Source organism: Notolepis coatsorum (genome assembly GCF_963971535.1).
Source record: "Notolepis coatsorum genome assembly, chromosome: 10".
Taxonomy (NCBI): Eukaryota; Metazoa; Chordata; class Actinopteri; order Aulopiformes; family Paralepididae; genus Notolepis; species Notolepis coatsorum.
In genome coordinates, this window is record NC_140174.1 from 90492752 (window position 1) to 90516473 (window position 23722).

The window sequence follows — 23722 nt, forward strand, 5'->3', positions numbered from 1 at the left end:
AGACTACTGCTTGACCTTACTCCTAGAACCCACCTCACCCCTGCCCACTTTGACAACCTAGGATGGCTTAGAGTAGACGACAGAGTACAGCAACTTGCAATGGGCCTGGCCTACAAGATACACTACACGACCAAGGTACCCATGTACATGTCAAAATACTTCCCAAAGGTCAGTGAATACCACGATCACAACACCAGAGGGAGCTCCACAAATCATGTTAAACCCAGATTCGGCTCAAACAAGGGACTAAACACGTTTAGCAATTATGCCACATCAATGTGGAACGCACTACCCAAAGCTGTAAAGGAATGTGAATCACTACCCACTTTCAAAAACACTCTCAAAAAACACCTACGGGAGACTGCAATTCGAGACTGGCCCCTGTAAATGTCCTAACACAACCCCCTCCAATGTACAGTAAAAATGACCAAGTATGGTCTTGTCAATATTCCAATGTACAGTGTTGCTTGTACAGTTGTACAGTGTCCCCCACCCCCCCCTCCTACCCAACCCCTCCCCCCCCCACTCCTACCCAACCTCCTCCAATGTACAGTACCCCCCCCCCCCCCCCCCACCTACCCAACCTCCTCCAATGTACAGTTTCTACGTCAAATGTATATACTTTTTTTCTGGACTCTTTTTGTATCACAAACAGTACTGTATTTGCAAATCTGGTATGTCACTAGTAGTAGTAGTAGTAGTAGTAGTAGTAGTAGTAGTAGTAGTAGTAGTAGTAGTAGTAGTAGTAGTAGTAGTAGTAGTATTATTATTCATATTCAGCGTCTCAACAAACCTTGAAGTGGGCAATTCGACGCATCGCCTGCAGGTGGCGCACTGAGACAGAAAGTAGACGGGCGAGCTTCTATAAATAGCTCAATTATCACCCTGGCACTGTCCCTGCGTCATGCCCCGCCTCCCTCTAGTCTCTGTCAACCTTTTTATTTTGATAACAGCACGTGGCGCTGTGAGCTCATCCCACTGTGCGCGTGTCCACAGGTGGCTTCGCGTCTTTCTATAGCCGAGACCAGTGGATGATAGTTCTAGATCCACACAGAGGCGACTTCTATTCCTGTCAGTCTTTGGAGCCGGGCGAGTGGGATTTACAGAGCCTTTTCTTCAAGTTTGGAGGCTACCCTTGTGTTTTTCGGTGAAGGAGGTATTTGGGACAGTAACGCGCTCCGTCTGTCTTTGACACATTAAATACGTGGAGCTCTCAGAGCGGTTCAGGACCCGCAGGTGTAAAGGCACGGTTCGATCCGCCTCAATAATCAATACTCAACTTGGTAAGTAGGCTCTTATACGACTTTTGACTACATATTTCTTTCCATCTACAGTAGCCTACTCGGGAATATTCCTGAGGGAGCCTAATATCGCTAATTATGTGACATGCTATACAATATATAAAAAAAAGCATATACACGAGATTTTTCTAATAAAGATCATATAGCATATGTATATTTCTCTTCTTAGATTAAGATATTAATCTTGTTTTTATTACCTTAGTGACGCCCCCTGCTCTAATTATGAGAGAATCTCAACAAGTATCACTGATTATTATAGATGCTAGGCATGCATGCATGATGTAGTTATATGGCTGCCTACCTACCCAAATATGTCAATAAGGATAACAATGCACGATGGAATGCCACAGGAGGTGAAGATGGTTTCCTTTTTATTTGCCTTTTTAATATTCCACTACATTTAATTTATTTTTAATTGTATTATTATACAGGTCGTTTTTAAACAAAATATTCTGCCTTCCCAAGTTTGGCAAATTTAAATTAGCCACAAAAACAGTTTTTTGTTCATCATGTTCATCATCTAGCTAGAAGTAATCAACTTCAATGGAGGGCTTTAACAATGCAGAATGGAATGCCACAGGAGGTTATGATGATTTCCTCTTATTTTCGTTTCATGCACACAAAGTGCCCAGCCCTCACAGAGGTTATAAGACCCCAAACTATTCCATTACATTTATAATCATATTTTTTGTTATATTAATATACATCTTGGTTTTAAACACAATATTCTGCCTTCTCTCCCAAGCTTGGCAAATCTAAATCTGCTACAAAAAAAGGTATCCTCCTGAAAAGCAACTAAAGTTTTTCATCATCTAGCTTGAACAAATCAACTTCAATATAGGGCATTTTACTAAAAAATACACCCCTTCCTTGTAGACTAGTGGAGCTATTGGAGAGTTACCAGCGTGTTACACTTTTGCCACGATGCCTTTGGAAATCCAAGATAGATGGGCACGCCTGCTGCATCTTCCACATCAGGTAGTCGGAATGATTTGTGAACGAGGCTGCATGGACCAGGTGGAACCGCCGGGCTTATGTTGTCACAGTGACATTAGCCGGTGTATCGGTGAACCTGGCGTGTTGTAATGCGTCTTCCACGGTGGTGGTTTACACGGGACGATGTTTCTGTGGCGGCCCAGCCCACTGTGTGGTTCAAGTCCAAGCCGGCCGGCGCTGCAGGAATGTTTTCTCCCCAAAAGAAAGTGTCTAGACCTGGCTATCCCTTCAGGTCACCACAAATCCGTCAAGTGTTGAGAGATAAATATACCTAGTAGATATACTGGGTTTGGCAGGTTGGGAAATCACTGGGGGCTTTTGCTTTTCCCAGGATTCTGGATGTGTTGCCCAGAATGGTTCCAGTGAAACCTCACGTTCCTCCAGCTAAGACCCCCTGGTGTTCGCGCACCTTTCCATTGCGATTCACTGTTGTCCTCGAAGCCGACACCACCTCCGCTACTCCCACATTTACAGACTCTTATCGGTTTCCCCTTTTTTTTTAATCTACTTTTTCTCCCCATTTTCTATTTTTCTCCCATCGCAATTTCGTATTATCCAATTCTTCCCTCCCCTGTCTCGAACATTGTTAGACCATGCCTCCCACTGGTCGGCTGCAATGTGGACGAAGCCTTGCATCACGTGTCCCCTCCGGTACACGAGGAGGCAGCTGTCGCATCTTTTCACCTGAACAGCGCGATCTCTCAGCGGCGAGGAGTAACGCGTGGGAGGCTCACGACCCGAACTCACTGCTCACGAACGGATTTCACGTGCGGCTCCCTCGTGAGATCGCGCGCCTGGTCAGGCACACTGGACCTACGACTTGAGCGTGCGGAAGCGCACCGAGGAAGGCATATTTACATTGGGACAGCTGTAAATGCCTAGTCTATATGCGAAGTCAGTCATTTTAGAATGATGATCAGTGTGACTGTACTCCTGAAAGAGCAGCGTGTAGCCCCAGCAGCAGCAAGAGCTTATTATTATTATTATTATTATTATTATTATTATTATTATTATTATTATTATTATTATTATTATTATTATTATTATTATTATTATTATTATTATGCAACATTGTAATAGTTATAGGTATAAACAAACATACAGACAAACATTCAAGGCGTTTATTTGCAGATACAGACACAGCTGGTTGAACAACATCTATATCTGTGGTAATAATGCAGATATTCAATTGTATTTCTGTGACAATGCGCGTGGCGCGCCGCCTCAAATAGGATCGAGGCGAAAAAATAGCTTGCCGCTCGCGAGCCACTCGGGAGGCGCGCTCCCGCTCGCGGCCAGTGTGCCTACTATCGTCCGTTAACATGGGAGCGGAAGTGAAGAGGCAGCCGCCCGTCCGTCCGTCCGTGTTCGTTCGTGAGCAGTGAGTTCGGGCCGTCACGCTGCCCCTGTTGCTTCCTGATTCTGCTGTACAGGCGCACCAACCGACCTGTAGGAGTCTCTGTCCACAACGTCCGATCCCCACCCACCGGCTTTCCCACCCTCTAACACTGCCAATTGTGTTAGTATGAACGACCAGCCAAGCCGGAAGCAACGCAGAGAGCTGGGCTCGAACCCAGCATCTCCTGCGTTAGTGGCGAGCGCCTTGCCCACTGCGCCACTTAGCCACCCACTCTATCAGTTTCCTGTGTGTGTGTGTGTGTGTGTGTACTTTCAATGCGCCGTGGTGTTACTTGCCTGAAAACCATCCAGAGACCAAACACAGACCACTAATTTTGGATGGAGCAAAACGGTGGCTTTTATTTTTTTGAGAGAGAGAGAGAGAGAGAGAGAGAGAGAGAGATGGAGAGAGAGAGGCCAACTCATTTAGCTTTTGACTCTGGAAAGATCTTTCATTCATCTGGCCATCGTTTTGAAGTTTCAATTGAAGCACTGCTGAGCCCTATACCAACCCTGGTTCTATGGTTATTATTGTTTATGGAGTTGATCACCAAATATATATATATATATATATATATATATGAGAGAGGTCATACACACTTCTATACTGCCCTGCAGGAGGTCATACACTAGTCCCGCAGGAGGTCATACACACTAGTCCTGCAGGAGGTCAAAGGTCATGCACACACTAGCCCTGCAGGAGGTCATACACACTAGTTCTGCAGGAGGTCAAAGGTCATACACACACTAGTCCTGCAGGAGGTCACACACTAGTCCTACAGGAGGTCATACACACACTAGTCCTGCAGGAGGTCAAAGGTCATACACACACTAAATCAAATTAAATGTATTTGTAAGGCCCGACAACACACGTTAATGTCCCCATGGGCCGTACATGTCTTCTTTAAACAAGTCAAGAAGAAACATCACAATAAGTCAAGAACAAAACAAGAACACCATAAGGTCCAATTTTATTTATTTTTTAAATAAATGCAACACTCCCACTCCCAGGCGAAGGTAAGGAAAAACTCACTAAAACCCAGCAATAGGAAAAAATGCACCTTGGAGGAGAGAAACCTGGATCTCCCTTCTTAGATGTCAGTGATAGTAGTGTTGCAGTAAAAACAGGCGAACAGTTGGTAAGCATGCACTCATGTGTGTAGTGAAACACAGATGAGTGCATGCGATAGCAACTGAACATTTTGAAAAATTAAAGATAGAGCTGATGGCGATAGCAACTGAACATTTTGAAAGATTAAAGATAAAGCTGATAGCGGATCTATTTGAGGCACAGGGGCGGCGCAAAGAGGGTCGCGTCCTCCCAGTCTTAATCACGGGACGTTCAACACTCCGGTCATCACTCCGAGACAGCCGGAGACAGGGAGACAGGGGGCGGCGCAGAGAGGGTCGCATCCTCCCGGTCTTCATCACGGGACGTCCAACACTCCGGTCATCACTCCGGGACAGCCACTCACAGGGACACAGGGAGACGGGACAGGCGTTAGACTGGGCGATAAAACGATAACTATTGCGATAAATTATTTCCTCGAAATAAACATGAAACGTGGTCGCAAAGTTTCGATATATCGATTTTCCAAGGTTGGATATGAGCACATGCACTAACAACCAATCAGTGAAGGAGATGGCAGACAGCGTAAGGAGACCCGGTAGAGAGGTAGGACTCAAGTAGTAAACAAGGCTGGCTAGGATAATTAGCTTGCACGGCGCTATTTTATAGTTTACGTGCCGAGTGGGTGTGTGGCGTGAATTCTGAGGCCACGGTTATAGTAGTGTATACGGTGGACGTCGTTGCAATGTATTGGGGCGGAACAGAGTATTTTAGGGTCATATTTAGTGCATTGGAAACAAGGCTGGCTAGGATAATTAGCTTGCACGGCGCTATTTTATACTGTAGTTTACGTGCCGAGTGGGTGTGTGGCGTGAATTCTGAGGCCACGGTTATAGTAGTGTGGGGTATACGGTGGACGTCGTTGCAATGTATTGGGGCGGAACGGAGTATTTTAGGGTCATATTTAGTACATTGTCATGGAATACACCGCTTGCTCTGGCTAACTGCTAACGTGCGCGGACTGATGAAGACATCAACTCGAGACATTCGCAGCATCAAAACAAGTCTATTAATAGCCCGTCCATCGGCGCCAGGCATAAGAAGTTAATTAAACTTGACAGACATTATATCGACGATAATTATCGATATCGAGTTATATGAAAATAATTTTATAATTTTATCGCGATAACGTTTTTGGCCATATCGCCCAGCCCTAGTTTAACACTGATGTAATATACATGTAGTACAATGCCAAAGCAACAGATGGCGATGTACAAACATGAAGGCCATTTTCAACCAATGAGAAGGGTGAAAAAGTTAGAAAAAGTATATGACGCCATTGTTGTTGTCGTTAGCTTACATGCTAACGTTAATGGCAGCGACCATAGCATTGTGGCTAGGCTAGCTATCATCGCTTAGTAGAGCTAGTGAATGGATAAACAACGTTATTTAACATTGCAGAATGGGTACAATTACAATACGGCTCAATACAAACAATTGTTAAGGGGCCCAGGGGGTGTAGACTGTTGTAGTTTGAGCTCATTTACACCATGTTCCAAAAAAAAATAAAAAATATGCAGAGCGATGTGGAGCGGGGAGCGCTCGATTCAAGGTGAGCGAGCGGAGAGCGACTTGGGGGCGGGGTCAACATGAGCGATTAGCGGAGCGGAACAAGCCGTCTAGAGCGAAGAGCGGATTTCACGCCTGCGCCGATCCGCTCACGTGGCCTGGAGCATATGCATACATGGTGACAGTAGTCATAGTAATCATAGTATATAAGAAAATTGTGAAATAGAGTAATAGATAGAACTAGTCCTGCAGGAGGACACTAGTCCTGCAGGAGGTCATACACACACTAGTCCTGCAGGAGGTCATACACACACTAGTCCTGCAGGAGGTCAAAGGTCATATACACACTAGCCCTGCATGAGGTCATACACAATAGTCCTGCAGGAGGTCAAAGGTCATACACACACTAGTCCTGCAGGAGGTCACACACTAGTCCTGCAGGAGGTCATACACACACTAGTCCTGCAGGAGATCAAAGGTCATACACACTAGGGCTGCAACGATTAGTCGACATAATCGACGACGTCGATCATAAAAACTCATTGACGCAGACTTTTTGCGTCGATTAGTCATAAAAAAAAAAATAATAATATTAAAAATAAATAAAAATAAAAATAAAAATTTTTTTTTTTTGCACTACCTATCTTTGTGAAAGTGGCTTCTCAGCTCTGGTCCAGCTGAAGACTTCTTAGCTTAACATAACAGACCGACAGTAAGTTTGGGGGAACTAATGGGATAACTGGGGTTGCAACAAAAGTGCAACTAGGGCTAAAAACACAATGAAATAAAATAATAATAATAATAAATAATATATCCTTCTTAGCAGACTTCTTAGCTTAACATCCCAGGGAACTAATGGGATAACTGGGGATGTTGTTTGCTCCTGACAAGAGTCTCAAAGTCTGGGGTGGTAGACAAAGCAAATCTGAGGTCATGCTCAATGTCCAATCTGTTCCTCTGCTTTGTCTTCAGCTGGACCAGAGCTGAGAAGCCACTTTCACAAAGATAGGTAGTGCAAAAAAAATATATATATATAAAAAAAAAAGTATAAAAAAAAAATAATATATATTTTTTATATATCCTTTTCTTTTTAGATTAGGCATACAAAAAAATATTGTTTGTTTCCTGTTGGTTGTCAGTTAAGGCCATGGTAGGGAATTTTTTTTTAATTTTTTTTTAATTTTATTCTTTCCCATGGCGACTTTCTTTATTTAATTAAAATGTTCACAACAACATGGATGCATGTACTCTGCCAGCATGTTTAATATCCATAATACTAAAGGTTTGACTAAGATTTCTATGAAACTTTATTCTTTTTTTTTTTCTTTTTTTTCTTTTTTTTTTATATATATATTTTTAAACTCATAAAATATATTGGGTCGCACCTAAATCGGCAGGGTCGGTCGGCAACCGGAAACAAACCATTATTTTTGTTAGGCCCTAGTCGACTAATCGAAAAAAGAATCGACAGATTAGTTGACTACCAAAATAATTGTTAGTTGCAGCCCTAATACTAGGGCTGACCTTTGAAGCTTTTTTTGGCAATCGAAGCTTCGGGGCCGAGCTTCGATTTTAATTCGAAGCTTAAAAAAAAAAAAAAAATGTATTCGAATATTTTTTTAAATTATTTATCTTATGTTGTGGGACTTGTACAGCACTTTGGTAAACTTTGTTGTTTTTAAATGTGCTCTATAAATAAAGTGGATTGGATTAATTAATTAAGTAGCCCCTTTCGTGACTGTGACGCAGCCAACAAGGTTTCACTCGGTTGCACTGCCTGGGTGCAGTGGGGCTGCTCTCACAGCCAACGGCATGACATTACATAATTATGTTGCAACCTTCATCTATCAAGCAAACAATTATATTATATTTAATTTATAATTTATAATTTATAATTATATCAAGATACAAGATACAAGAGATACAAGAGTTTTATTTGTCACGGCATACAGGTATACAGTGAAATGTGGGGGGTCTCGCCCGCAACGATGTGCATTATACAAGTGATAATAATAATAGAGTCCAACCAGTAGAGCGACATAGTGCAATAAACAAGTAAACAAAGTAGGAATATCGGTATCTGTACATGAGTTATTTACAGAGCATGGTAGGACATGCTAGGTCCTGTGGTAGTGCAGTACACTGTTAGCTACGGATGAGGCACTGGGTCTTTATGTACACTGCTATACAATGCTATATTATACAATCTCGAGCTATACTATTCTTAAAGTGTCCATAGTGTGAGCGTGTGCCACATGAGTGTGTGTGTGCTCATGTTAAAGTGGCTGCTAGTGTGAGCGTGTACAGTGTGTGTGTTGTGTGTGTGCTCATGTGTGCTTGTGCGTGGAGAGTTCAGTGTTCAAGGCTCTGATGGCCTGGGGGAAGAAGCTGAGCCTTGAACAATGCACCTACAAAAGCAGATGATTACAATTAAATTAGCCAACTTGGTAACACATTAGTCATAGCAGCATAGGCATAGCCTTATTAATGTTTTGTGTGGCGTCGCCGTTGTGTACAACTCCAAGGGATATTCCCTTGGAGATGCATTTTGGAGGCAAAAAATAATAATAATAATAAATAATAAATAATAATTTTTTTTACACTTCAATTATTTCTTTTATGTTCGAAGCTCATGCCATTGAACGAAGCTTCGAAGCTTCAAAGTATTTAAGACATCCATACCTAATACACACACTAGTCCTGCAGGCGGTCATACACACACTAGCCCTGCAGGAGGTCACACACACACACTAGTCCTGCAGGAGGTCAAAGGTCATACACACACTAGTCCTGCAGGAGGTCACACACACACACACTAGTCCTGCAGGAGGTCAAAGGTCATACACACACTAGTCCTGCAGGAGGTCAACGGTCATACACACACTAGTCCTGCAGGAGGTCATACACACACTAGCCCTGCAGGAGGTCACACACTAGTCCTGCAGGAGGTCAAAGGTCATACACACACTAGCCCTGCAGGAGGTCATACACACTAGTCCTGCAGGAGGTCAAAGGTCATACACACACTAGCCCTGCAGCAGAAGATCAGAGGTCATACACACACTAGCCCTGCAGGAGGTCATACACATTAGTCCTGCAGGAGGTCAAATGTCATACACACACTAGCCCTGCAGGAGGTTACACACTAGCCCTGCAGGAGGTCACACACTAGCCCTGCAGGAGATCAGAGGTCATACACACACTATCCCTGCAGGAGGTCATACACACTAGTCCTGCAGGAGGTCAAAGGTCATAAACACACTAGCCCTGCAGGAGGTCATACACACTAGTTTTGCAGGAGGTCAAAGGTCACACAAACACTAGTCCTGCAGGAGGTCACACACTAGTCCTGCAGGAGGTCAGAGGTCATACACACACTAGTCCTGCAGGAGGTCATACACACATTAGTCCACACAATCTGTTGACGTGTGAAAAATGAAAGTCTTCATGCTGCTGCCTGCTACTTCTTGGGATGATTTTGACGGTTGAGTTCTCTCTTCTTCCTCCCTGAGAGATGAGTTGACAAGCACGTCCGTTGTGTATCAAGCCTCGGGACTCATTCAGGATTCTCTCCCGACTCGGGAGAGAATCCTGAATGAGCTGAGAGACTCGTCGTTACAACAAGATGTTTAGGAAACGTGTGCGTGTGTGTGATGAACTTGAACAAAGCGATGGTTGCTGCACTTCCCCTTAACCTTAACTTTCACTGCCGAACTACCAAACGGTTAACCCTTTCACTGCGACAATACACAGAAGTTTAACCCTTTCCCTGCCACACAACAGCAGGTTAACCGTTGGTAGTGTGATAGTAAAGGGTTAACCTTCTGTAGTGTGGCAGTGAAAGAGTTAAAGTGGTTGAGACCGACGGCCCTAATGACTCTTGTAGAGGATGTGGTGAACGGGCCTGATTGCTGAGATTCTGGAGCCTCTGTAGTGTGAGGAGAAGTAGTAACACGATCTGCTGATGATGATGATGATGATGATGATGCTGAGAGAGATAAGTGGAGCCAGTGCTTCACTGTCCTTGTCCTGTTGGGAGTCTGCGCTTCATCAGTGAACACAATCCAGTCTAATACTGAAGCAGCGCTTCATCAGTGAACACAATCCAGTCTAATACTGTAGCTTCATCAGTGAACACAATCCAGTCTAATACTGTAACAGCTTCATCAGTGAACACAATCCAGTCTAATACTGTAACAGCTTCATCAGTGAACACAATCCAGTCTAATACTGTAGCTTCATCAGTGAACACAATCCAGTCTAATACTGTAACAGCTTCATCAGTGAACACAATCCAGTCTAATACTGTAACTAGAGCTGCCGCGATAACCGCATTACCGCGGTATCGCTGTTGCATCACGCTCACCGCAGAGTTAGGCTGAATACCGCGTCACCGCTGTTTTTTATCATAATAATAAAGTTGGCTTGCGGCTTTGCAGATATACCCTACTCGGTTCCAAGCGACCCTATTGGGTAGAAGTGGTACCAGAAAAGTCATGTGAAACATTGCAGACCACTGACTGGTCAGAAGAGAGACGCGTCACAGTTTGGAGGCTCTGAACAAAAACAGAACGCCGCCATCTTTACTGCCTCGCTAAGGATGCATTTCATTCAGGATTTGTTTGCGACAGAACCAAGTGCAATAAACAAAAAAGAATGGATTCACTGTGTATTCTGCCTTATTTATTGATGAAACAAAACCGACATCAACCCAATTTACCACCGAGCGGAGAGTTTAGTGTCACAACAAGATCGCTGATGTGTTAAGTTTGTTGTTGTTATTAGCCTAATACTACCGTCAGCCGATATACACGAGAGGTAACGTTAAACCCGGGTTGCTTGGTAGAATACACAATGAGAGGTAACGTTAGCTTTGGCAGAATAGACGCAACGAGAGTATGGTTAATGTTGTTATTGATTGATTGATTGATTTAAACTGTGTTAAACTCTGGCTTGCTGCAAGCCCTCGGACATGGCTAATTGGCTATGCCCACGGAGCTTTCAGTGTACACAAGCGAGCGGCACCGCCTGCATCCCCACACGGAGACAAACGGAGTAGTACCTGGCTGCAGTGGAAAAGGAACAAAGTACCAGGTGCCTAAAGCGGGTCGAGTCGAGTAGGTACTATGCAGTGGAAAAGCGCCATTAGACTAGAGGCAGGCTATAAGAGTAGACTACTAAAAAAAAAAAAAATGCATTCAAATTTTTTTTTGTGCGCACTGTGCGGTAATAACCGCGGCGGTAGGAAATATTTCGCAAATTTGTGCGGTAAGGAAAATATCAGTACCGCGGCAGCTCTAACTGTAACAGCTTCATCAGTGAACACAATCCAGTCTAATACTGTAACAGCTTCATCAGTGAACACAATCCAGTCTAATACTGTAACAGCTTCATCAGTGAACACAATCCAGTCTAATACTGTAGCAGCTTCATCAGTGAACACAATCCAGTCTAATACTGTAGCTTCATCAGTGAACACAATCCAGTCTAATACTGTAACAGCTTCATCAGTGAACACAATCCAGTCTAATACTGTAGCAGCTTCATCAGTGAACACAATCCAGTCTAATACTGTAGCAGCTTCTAAGGCTGTCCCCGAACCCTGTTTTTAGGGTTCGAACGTTCGCCAGGGTTTATCGAACGAACGTTCGAATGTTCGTTTTTTTTAAATGTTTTAATAATTTCTTTTTTTTCTTTTTTAATAATTTTTTATTGTATTATTATAGATCCTACAGAGGGCGGTATTGCATAGTCTATTGGTGAAAAACATGTTGTTTACAGTGGTGGCTGTTCATGTAAACATGTAATTAAACAAAGCACTCAGAAGAAAATAAACAAGCTACTGCATCAAAGTTACTACTTATGATAAACAATAGCCCTTGCACACCGCAGTCACGTAAGGGGCTAGATAAACAAAGGCATTCGTTTTGTGGCATTAACGTTATATAGTTAGTGTTACACGTTCAATAACATCAGCATATTATTTACCCAAACATAGCAAGTCGTCCCATTTCTCCATTTCTGCCTTGCACTATATAGTATTGTATATTAGTACACTGCACAGTATTGTATATTGTATGGTAACTACGTCTATTCTGCATCGAACATTGTACATATGTCTAAACTGAACACTGTGACCTCTTTTTTTTACTTCTAATTTTACTATGTTTTATTTCATACTTATCTTGTCTTGCACAGTCTCTGGAGCGCAACAGTAAGAAGCATTTTGTACAAAAGTATTCTGTACTTCTGTATGACAACTATTAAAGAAACTTGAAACTTGAAACAAGTAGCAAGCACTCGTCCTCAGAGTCTGGCTATTCCCATCATGTCACTGCCATTGGCTCCGCGCCGCGCTCTCACCGGCCGTCTTACCCCACGGATGCGCGCCCGTCCTGGGCATCGGTCAACCATGGTGCTCCCACTTAGCCCCAGCCGTCCCCTTGGGCTTCCGTTGCTCATAAGAGCCCTGAGTTGTACCCATTCTGCAGTCTGTTAATAAAGATTTCAATCAGACACATGTATAGAAAGGCTTTGTTTTATTATAACATTCGTTGCAGTCAAATCATTATGACTCGTTTGGTCATCCTCATCTACGTTCTCGGTGGGGAGCTAACGTATTAGCTACGGTAAGTCTGTTGTGCTTCTCGCAAGCAGATCAATGGCGGCATTGCCGGAAGTAAAAAGCTAATAAACGCTTGCCGATTGGTGGTAACAGCAGAGGCGGGTGCAAGCGGTGTGACGTAATTGGCAGAATCGCCTGTCAATCAAAATTGTTCTATTGCATTGGTTGAGAGCTCTGGTTGAGACAATAGTATCCAGCTACAGCCCGGCAGACCATACTGGTTGAGCCGAGCGCGGCGGGGGACGCGCCTCTTCACATCGCTTCAACCCCGTGCGCCTCCTTTATTATTTTTTTCACAGAACGTTCGAACCCATTAATTAAAGTCCGAATGTCAGCGTAACGAACGAACGTTCGAACGTTCGGGCTCAGCCTTAACAGCTTCATCAGTGAACACAATCCAGTCTAATACTGTAGCAGCTTCATCAGTGAACACAATCCAGTCTAATACTGTCGCTTCCTCAGTGAACACAATCCAGTCTAATACTGTAATAATAATAATAAACTTTATTTGTATAGCACCTTTCATACAGAAACTGCAGCTCAAAGTGCTTCACAACAGAAAAATGAGCACATAAAGTGCAGACATATAAAATCACAGTTTTTCACATTAGGATCTAACATCCCAACAGGCCACCTAGTTTATGGTTTGATTCAGTTTTAAATAGACAATAATAAAAGGAGCAAGATAAAATAGACAGAGTAAAATAGTTCAATAGTGCAGTGCAATAAAATTGTAGAATAGAATAGATTAAAAAATATATATATTTTACAGTGCAATAAAATAGTTCTGGATTACTGTTTAACAGTTCAAAGTCGTACAATGGTAAAACTGTTCTGAATTACTGTTTCAACAGTTCAAAGCCATCCCAAACCTTTGTTCGGTATCCACAGGCCTGTACACTGCGATGATATGATCGCAAATTGCCCCCTAATTTGGTCCGTGCGAGTTTAAAATAATATCTGGGGGCAAGCTTGCGAGTGGTGATTTCAACCCTTCATTCGCATTTCACTCCTAAATTAATCCATACAAATTGTAGTAAAACATTAGCCTACAACCAGGGCTGTACAGTGCAATATAATGTTGCGGTTGTAATTTCATTAGACAGACCAGCGCGGACCTTTAATAACATGCAATTTAATTGACACGAGTAGGCCTGCCACGATAACACATTTTGCTGGGCGATTAATTGCCCCCGAAAATATCGCGATAAGCGATATTATTGCGACCGGTTAGAGAATTTTTTTGAGACATTTATTTCCCAAAACTTTTATTTTGAAGCCCACCGCTCCGTCTTTTCCGGTGTTTAAACTTTTATTTTGAAGCCCACCGACCGGACCGGAAGTATTGTTGCGATTATCCTAGCCGACAACTTGACTCGTCCGGTTGTGTTTTTTAGTTTTAACGTTAGCTACAGATGCAGCTACTACAGGCAATCAACGATGAGGAGGAAGCGTCAAAGCAGTATTATAATAGAATAGCTGTGGTGCGTAGGCACTGCAGCACGACTCGAAAACGACCCGTTATAATAAATTAATTCATGTTTAACTTGTCCCCGTCTCCAGTCCTTTGACTAGCCCCACCCGTTCATTGTAAACAATGATGCATGTAATTGTATTAACGTTATTCTGTGTTATTCTAACGTTACACTACAAATAACGCTACTTGGTTAAAAGGAGCAACACTATTGAGAAATGTAGTTAAGCTATGTGGTGTTGCCCCACGGAGCTCCTGTGCTGTGCTCTGTAGTAAAGCCAGCGGCAGCGGCCCGCCTCCCAACACGGACAGTGACTGACAAGGGGCACTGGTTCCGCCTCATTAAAACAAATAGCAAATAGCAATTAATCGCGTCCGTCAAAATCATTGCATTCATTTAAATTATCGCGGCAATTAATCGATTTATTGCTTATCGCGGCAGGCCTAGACACGAGCAATGAGCTAACGGTAGCTTCTAACCAAGGTCTCCATTAGGATTATGCTAAGCTAACTAGCGATCTCTGCTAACCCTGGAAAACGGTCAAAGCGGACTCCACAAGACTAGTTCCATTCGTGAGGAAAGGGGGTGGGTTATATTGACAACGCTTGACAACAGAAGTTTAAACATAACTTCATATTTATTGGTTATTCGTTTCTGTATATCATTCAATTCCCATCTCCGTGTGTCTCCATCTCTTCCTGTTTACATTCGAGTGTGACGTCATCACCTACGGCAGCTTAGACGATCAAAACCCGAAGGGAGGGGTCTCTCTCTCTCTCTCTCTCTCTCTCTCTCTCTCTACATTCAATGATTTAAAGTAGCCAAATGTTACACACAATATAAATACTAACTGGATAGTTGATGATATAAACATTTAATTACATTATCTGAAATATTCTAAAATCATTAAGTCTGTGTGATTATTATTTTCTCACAGTAGTGTGTGTGTATATATATATATATATATATATATATATATATATATATATATATATGTGTGTGTGTGTTTGGCTAAAGTGGATAGAAAACACAGTACTGTGTAAAAGGCACCCAAGAGTTTTTATATAAATTGTCTTAGATGTAAATAATTTTTTTTATTAGTGTGTCAGTAGACTACTCTTAGTACATTTTCATTAAATTATTTTTTAAAGCATCTTCATGGTTTAATAATGCAAACATATGTTGCAGGGACTTATTATAATCATCATATTGGCGTGACTGTATGCATCAAAGGGTTCAATCAAGCATTTTTAAGTGCTTTAGAGGAAATGTCAAAATATCGCGATATCATTTAGAGGCCATATCGCCCAGCCCTACTATAATGGTAAAATAGTTATTTAAAAATTTGCCCCTAAAAAATATTCTTTGCCCCTAAATTTCTCATTTAGGGGCAAGTGTGCCCCTAGTGAAAAAGCTTAGCGTACAGCCCTGATCCATAGTTCAAAACATGACCGTCTTCTCTTCTGCCTGACACCACAATGCACATTTTAAGGCAAGCCATATCAGACAGTATTAAAGCTGACAGTCTCCCCTGCTCATGACAGTCTCCTGTTGCCTGACACCACAAATGCACATTTTAAGGCAAGCCGTATCAGTCAGTAGTCCTGCTCATGACAGTCTCTTCTGCTCGATACACACACAGTTCAATACCCAACAGTTTTGAACTTGTAATAAACAATAGACAGAAAACTGTAGCCCAGTGCAATAAAAACCTGACAGTTTTGAACCTGTAATAAAAAGCAATAGACAGTAAAATAATACAGTGCAATAATAGAATAGTAGAATAGAATAAATAGTAAAATTATGCAATAGAATGGACAGAGTAAAATAGTGCTACAGTACAGCGGAGTGTATTAGAAGGCTATGGTGACAGGTGAAGAGGTATGTTTTTAGCTTATTTTTGAAAATATTAAGAGATATAGCTTCCCTAATGTCCATAGGTAGTGTGTTCCATAACTTTGGTGCATAGTTTGCAAAGGCTGCATCCCCGATTTTCCTTAGACTGTGGCTTGGAACCTTCAATAGACCAGTAGTAGATGATCGCAATGTTCTAGGAGGCACATAGTTGACTAGAGAATTTGCAATGTAGCTTGGTCCTGTTCCATTTAGTGCTTTGTATATAAGGAGGAGGACCTTGAAATCAATTCTAAATGTTACCGGAAGCCAGTGTAGGTTAGCTAATACAGGACTTTATGTGGTCTCTCCTCTTGGTTCTAGTTAGTAGCCTAGCTGCCGAGTTTTGAATGAGTTGGAGTCGTTCTGTGTTTTTTTTTTGGGAGGCCAGTGCATTACAGTAGTCAAGTCGGCTTGAGATAAAGGCATGGATCAGTTTTTCAGCATCTTTTTTATTTATAAACGGCCGTACCTTAGCTATGTTTCTAAGGTGGAAAAATTATGTTTTTGTCACCTTGTTGATGTGTGATTTAAAGCTTAGGTCTGAGTCTATTATAACACCAATACTTGTAACTTCGGGTTTGATCCAAGGAGTATGTTGCCCCATATTGCTCTGTAACATTTCTCTTTTTGTTATAGGACCGACTAGTAGGATTTCAGTTTTGCCCTCATTTAATTTTAGGAAGTTGTTCGTCATCCATTTGTTTATTGCTAAGAGACAGGCGGAAATGGAGTTTATAGCTGTGTGATAATTTGGTTCAGCGGAGATGTACAATTGTGTGTCATCTGCGTAACTATGGATACATTGTGCTTTCTAATGATGTCTCCGAGTGGCAGCATGTATAGTGAGAATAATAATGGACCAAGGCAGCTCTCCTGTGGAACTCCAAAGTAGGTGTCATGTTTCTCAGAAGAATGATCTCCAAGCCTGACGTAGCAGCGCTGCGCTGTCTCAGGCAGCAGCTTTATCAGTGGATGCAGAATGGCAAAATCGATTTCCAAAGTGAGCTCTTTGTGAGCGGGGGGAATGTAATCCTCTGGACTACACAATCTCTTTTGCTATAGTGATTGTGTGATTTACTGCAGTAATTAATGGCATCGTATTACACGCTCCATAGAAGGAGCTTAGATGTAGCCAAAGCCTTTTCCCATCGACGAGGGAGGAACTTGGAAATAAAGGCTGAGTCAACGGGTCATTATAGTAATGACACATTATCGGCCTCGCATTAAAAAGAGTACACAATCTTCCCCGGCGCACATCTCGTATCGACCAACACCCTCCGCATACCTCTGGATTACTCTTGTTATTGTTTAACACATTCTCATCACCTTAGTGATGACAAGTGCTTGTATATTTGACCAAAGGGTGTGATTAGAAAACGGTGAGAACAGTTTTTTCCCAGCCCAGGCTATTTAGTGCAGGGAGAGGCTTGCCGTTGCATTCTTGTCTCTGTATTCAGTGGGCGTGTTTCCAGCAGGTACCTGTCTGTCTTACAGATGCAGGCCTCCTGGGGGGCCGATATGTTTCCGAGCTGTACAGGTCAGAGGACCTGAGTCTGACGACACAACACAGAGGCCATGACTGCCGAAAGGGCCACGAGCGAGGGACTTGCAAATAGGGAGATTCAGCATTTATTAAAGGAACATATTTTCTGAAATTAGCTTACTGTCTTCTCCAGAGAGAGAGACGAGAAGATAGATATCAGTTTCCTCTCTGTGCGTTCAGTAGAAAGCTATCTGGCTCCACGTTAACCAGTCATGTCCACTTCCATTCATTGTGCTAAGCTAGGCTAACGTGCAGCCAGATAGCTTTCTACTGAACGCGCAGAGAGGAAACTGGTATCTATCTTCTTGTCTCTCTCTCTGGAGAAGACGATACGCTAATTTCCCAAAATGTTGGCGTGTTCTTTTAAGATGAGATAAGATGTTCCTTTTATTAATCCCCTTAGGGGGGGGGGGGGCAGGGTAATAGAAATGACCATAAAATATAGATAATAGAAATGTCAGATTAGAGGTAATTTCCTACCTCTGTTATTGTATTGTGGGATTTAAAAGAAAATGTATTATTGGAGATAATCTGTGATGGTGAAGCTTTTTTTTATTATTATGTTTTCACTACCGGGCAGTCCGGTAGAGAGAGAGAGAGAGGAAGAACGGGAGACAGAGCGGGGGGAAGGCATTCGGCAAAGGACGCCAGGTCCGGGAATCGAACCCGGGTCGGCCGCTTCGCGACGCAGCCTGTTACATGGTTCGCCACTTGGGCACCCAAGCTTTCCACAAAAGTATTTTTTTTTTAAATCTATTTTTGTGAATAGTGCCACCATGATGTGCCTGAATGACACAAAACATGTGTCACGTTGGGTGCAAATTGGACAAAGGGTTTATGAGTAATGGGTCACTTTCTGGTCATGCATTCTTTCCAAATTTGGATAGGGTGTGGTGATCATACCTAGCCTAGCAACTTGGTACAGAATGAAAGACGCTGGTCCCTAGATGAAAGACGCTGGTCCCTAGATGACACGGAGCAAGTGTTCTTTGAATCGGGGGAACAGCCTAGGGGGATGAGGGGAGATAAATGGTGCAAAGCCCATTGTCCTTTGTCCTATTGGCAAAGTTGTTCACCAAGGATAGTTGTATGTGTATGAGGTCTCGTGCCAATCAGATTTATGGTGTACGAGGTGTGGCTTTTCAGAAATGTTGGCCTTTGATTGTAGCTCCACCCTCTGGCTGATAAATGGTAAATGGTGTGATATTCGTTGTGATATCATGGTGTAAAATGTCATGTCCCCTTATCATGTGCTACCGTTATGTCATGGCAAACAACATTTTCAGATTGTTTTTGGGACAGACCGACCGATGGATGAACCGACAGACCAACTGATTGATTTATACTAATCTGTAGTTAGCTTCTACTTATACTAGCTGCTACTTATATTAGCTTCTACTTATACTAGCTGCTACTTATACTAGCTTCTACTTATACTAGATGGCATGCTACTTATACTAGCTGCTACTTATACTAGCTTCTACTTATACTAGCTTCTACTTATACTAGCTGCTACTTATACTAGCTTCTACTTATACTCGCTGCTACTTATACTAGCTTCTACTTATACTAGCTGCTACTTATACTAGCTTCTACTTATACTAGCTGCTACTTATACCAGCTTCTACTTATACTCGCTGCTACTTATACTCGCTGCTACTTATACTAGCTGCTACTTATATTAGCTTCTACTTATACTAGCTGCTACTTATACTAGCTTCTACTTCTACTAGATGGCATGCTACTTATACTAGCTGCTACTTATACTAGCTTCTACTTATACTAGCTTCTACTTATACTAGCTGCTACTTATACTAGCTTCTACTTATACTCGCTGCTACTTATACTAGCTTCTACTTATACTAGCTGCTACTTATACCAGCTTCTACTTATACTCGCTGCTACTTATACTCGCTGCTACTTATACTAGCTGCTACTTATACTAGCTTCTACTTATACTAGCTTCTACTTATACTAGCTGCTACTTATACTAGCTTCTACTTATACTCGCTGCTACTTATACTAGCTTCTACTTATACTAGCTGCTACTTATACTAGCTTCTACTTATACTAGCTGCTACTTATACTAGCTTCTACTTATACTAGCTGCTACTTATACTAGCTGCTACTTATACTTGCTGCTACTTATACTAGCTGCTACTTATACTAGCTTCTACTTAATACTAGCTTCTACTTAATACTAGCTGCTACTTATACTAGCTGCTACTTATACTAGCTTCTACTTATACTCTGCTACTTATACTAGCTTCTACTTATACTAGCTGCTACTTATACTAGCTTCTACTTATACTCGCTGCTACTTATACTAGCTTCTACTTATACTAGCTGCTACTTATACTAGCTTCTACTTATACTAGCTGCTACTTATACTAGCTTCTACTTATACTAGCTGCTACTTATACTAGCTGCTACTTATACTTGCTGCTACTTATACTAGCTGCTACTTATACTAGCTTCTACTTAATACTAGCTGCTACTTATACTAGCTGCTACTTATACTAGCTTCTACTTATACTCTGCTACTTATACTAGCTTCTACTTATACTAGCTGCTACTTATACTAGCTTCTACTTATACTAGCTGCTACTTATACTAGCTTCTACTTATACTAGCTGCTACTTACTATACTCGCTGCTACTTATACTAGCTGCTACTTATACTAGCTGCTTGGTGGCAGCTAAAACGGTCTGTCTAAATATTGTGATGCAGCTCTATAGGTCACTCAAGGTCGGTTGGTCGGTCCAAAAATGTTCCCCTCTAGGAGGCTGAAAATAAGCATGGAGTTCAAGTGTGTGTGAACGTGCGTGTTGGCTAAAAGTGGGCCTGGCAATAGGAGTGGCCTATTGCAAAAAGGTTGCAGCTATTGCGAATTCATGCTTGTTTCCATATCGCCCAACCCTACCTCAGACCCAGCCCTGGTGAAAGGCAGTTACAGGGCAGAGCTGTGAGCCAGATGACCCTTCCCTCAGACCCAGCCCTGGTGAAAGGCAGTTACAGGGCAGGGCTGGGAGCCAGACAACATCACTCACAAGCTGCTAAATGGCAGTGAGCAAGAGACTTGCAAAGTGTGATTCATTCTAAGAAAATCCCCCTGCAGCCATAGTGGTTGATCGGAGTGTTGCTTAGCATCAGTGTTATTAAGACCTCGCAGTCGAATGAATAGCATCTGCTGTGTTAATCAAGCCAAGACTGGTTGTCATATACTTAAGCAATAGCTCACGACAGGCCAGGGTATATTGTTATTATATCACAGCTAAGGCAGATAATAACCATATACCATGGCCTGAAGTGAACTATTGCTTTTATAAAACAGTCTGACATTTTGTGTGGCAATATGAATACTTGGCAAGGTTTCATGAAATAAACACATGGCAAACTAACAAAGAATTCAATAATTTATTGATAACAAAATCATTCTTCTGCCAAGCAATGTAGTTCTTCCAACATTTAGCAGAATAATTGCCAAGTAACACAGACGTAATGGAAAGCATGCATTTGGAAAGATAATGTTATGCCTGCAGGCATTATGGTCGCTAGCATTGCATACGATAACTGCATATGTTCTAACGATATGTTTAACACGATGCTTTGGTAGCTATCCAGCTAATTTACACTGTCAGATGCATTGGAAAGCATGCCAATCATTTAGTCAAGCATGCTTAAATATTGGGGTGATTATTAACATTTATCTGGTGTTTGACTTTGGACGGGTGCATTTTATTTGCAAGGATCTTCTCTGTTGTAGCTGGCTGGCTTGTTTTCAGAGTGGAGTGATATTGAATTGTGCAAAGGAATTTGGTTTATGGTTATAGGGAGGTGTAGTCTGACGTCACTGTTTGTTCCACCCGTATAGGGATTTATCATTGGGAAAATGGATTATCGGCTATTGTAACAATTCTGCCGCATGGAAATTGAAAAGCTTTCCATTTTTGCACAAAATGAGTTCCCTTCTATCACTAACATTATTGTTTAAACATTTTTGGTTGAAATAAAAATGTTTAATGATTAATTGTGAATATTTTCATGTTGAGCTATAGATTGTGGATGAATAAGCACAGAAAGGTACACCATGCCAATGTTAATGCAATATTTGTTTTAAACGAAAATGCATTGCGTTGGACAGAGGGTGGAACACGAAAAACGGCAATGACGTAACCACTGACTACACCTCCCTATTATACCACCACGGCTACGAACCAATCGGATTGCTTGATTTGAGATACCCGTTTTATGATCAAAATTTTGATCCAGTTGATTTTGCCCCCCCCGCCCCCCCCCCCCCCCCCCCCCCCGAGTTCCATGAGAAAAACAAACTATATAAATTCTTTCTCTCACATAATCAGGTTGGAATGAGGTGAGGAGTTGGGAGTATTGCAGCAGTCAGAAGAAAAATGGTGGACATGAAAAAAAAAATACTAAAATATAATTTTTCTTCTGAATCCAATATAAATCTTGTGGACACATATTTTGCTACATGATTTATTTTATTTTTTTGTACCCACTTTTTCTCCTCATTTTTCAATTTTTCTCCCATCCCAATTTCGTATTGCCAATTCTCCCCTCCCCTGTCTTGAACGTTGCTAGACTATACCCCCCACTGGTCGGTTGTAGTGAGGATAGAAGCCTTGCATCACGTGTAGGGATGGGTACCGAATTCGGTACTATTGAGGTACCGAACCGAAACACGTCGGTACTACCGAGTATCGATTCAAGTGAGATACCAATTTCTTTTTAAATAAATTACTTTTTTTTTTTTACTTTTAACTTTTTTTTTTTTTTATGTCAACGTTCACACGCACAATATATGCTTACCTAGGATTTGACTTGATTCAACAACAAATCAGTCGGAGCAATGGCAAGCCGAAAACTGTCGAAATTGTAGTTGTTACAAAGGATCAGATTAAACCGAATATATATATTTATTGATTGATATATATTGCATAATATTTGTATATCGTTTGATATCCCTTGTATATTCCTTGTACATATACACGGAATATCCCTTTAGCCTAGTACAGACCATAATATTTCATTCTCCTATTGGACAGCGGTCCACAGGCGCCAAGGCCATGCCTCCAGAGTCAGGTTCAAAGCCACCGTCAAGACATGTCTGTACATGCCCGGCCTTGCCCAAGAATACGAGACAGAAATGAGGTTGGCACTAGATTGTTCGCCGTGCATATAAATATGGCGCAGGTGAATACAGAAGTATGTTACCCAATAAGTTGAAGCCTCACCCACGATACTCCGTGCGGTGAAGTATGGCCTGTTTGGCCCCAAATAAGAGCATTGAGACCGCGTGCGAATTAATAACTGAATTGTCAGAGTTTGGCGCTATACCGTCGAGTGCGACATATTTCTATTAAGTCAGTAATAGTCTATTTGTGTATAGTGTATCGTGCGGCTAAAGTTCTACAGTGACCAGCATCACCAACGCTTCCTCGTATCAGCTAGAGAGCTTATCCAGGCTGGGCTGCTTTCATGGCGCTTTCACCCGAGGAGCCCTAGACGAGAACCGTGTGGACATGTACACTGGATTAATCTACCCGACGACTACATAGCCCTTTGCGGCTGGATTATATTTGCTTTTGGTCCTGTGATTAATGGAGCGGAGAATCGCCGACGCCTACACGTGTGTTGGATTTACCCTGTGAGGAGCCACGTCGAGTCTGCGCCTCAGAGAGCCTGAGGCAGGCTAGCTTTCTTCCCTGTGGATCTACAGGCTATGGAGAACAGCTGTATTCGTCTGTGGATCAAGATCTTATTGCACCGTCTCCCGTACTCGGAGTCTCCTTATCATCGTTGACCCAGGCTCTACTACCGACAGAT

General features: G+C 42.2%; 1 protein-coding gene across 2 annotated transcripts in view; it reads left to right on the forward strand.

The window, feature by feature from the left end:
• Positions 1 to 970: 970 nt before the first annotated feature.
• pdlim2 (PDZ and LIM domain 2 (mystique)) overlaps positions 971 to 23722 on the forward strand; it is a 152450-nt gene continuing 129698 nt past the window's right edge. For both annotated transcript variants that reach the window (XM_084323430.1, XM_084323431.1), the window contains exon 1: positions 971 to 1283. The gene's annotated coding sequence lies outside the window, so the exon portion shown is untranslated. The remainder of the gene's footprint in view (positions 1284 to 23722) is intronic.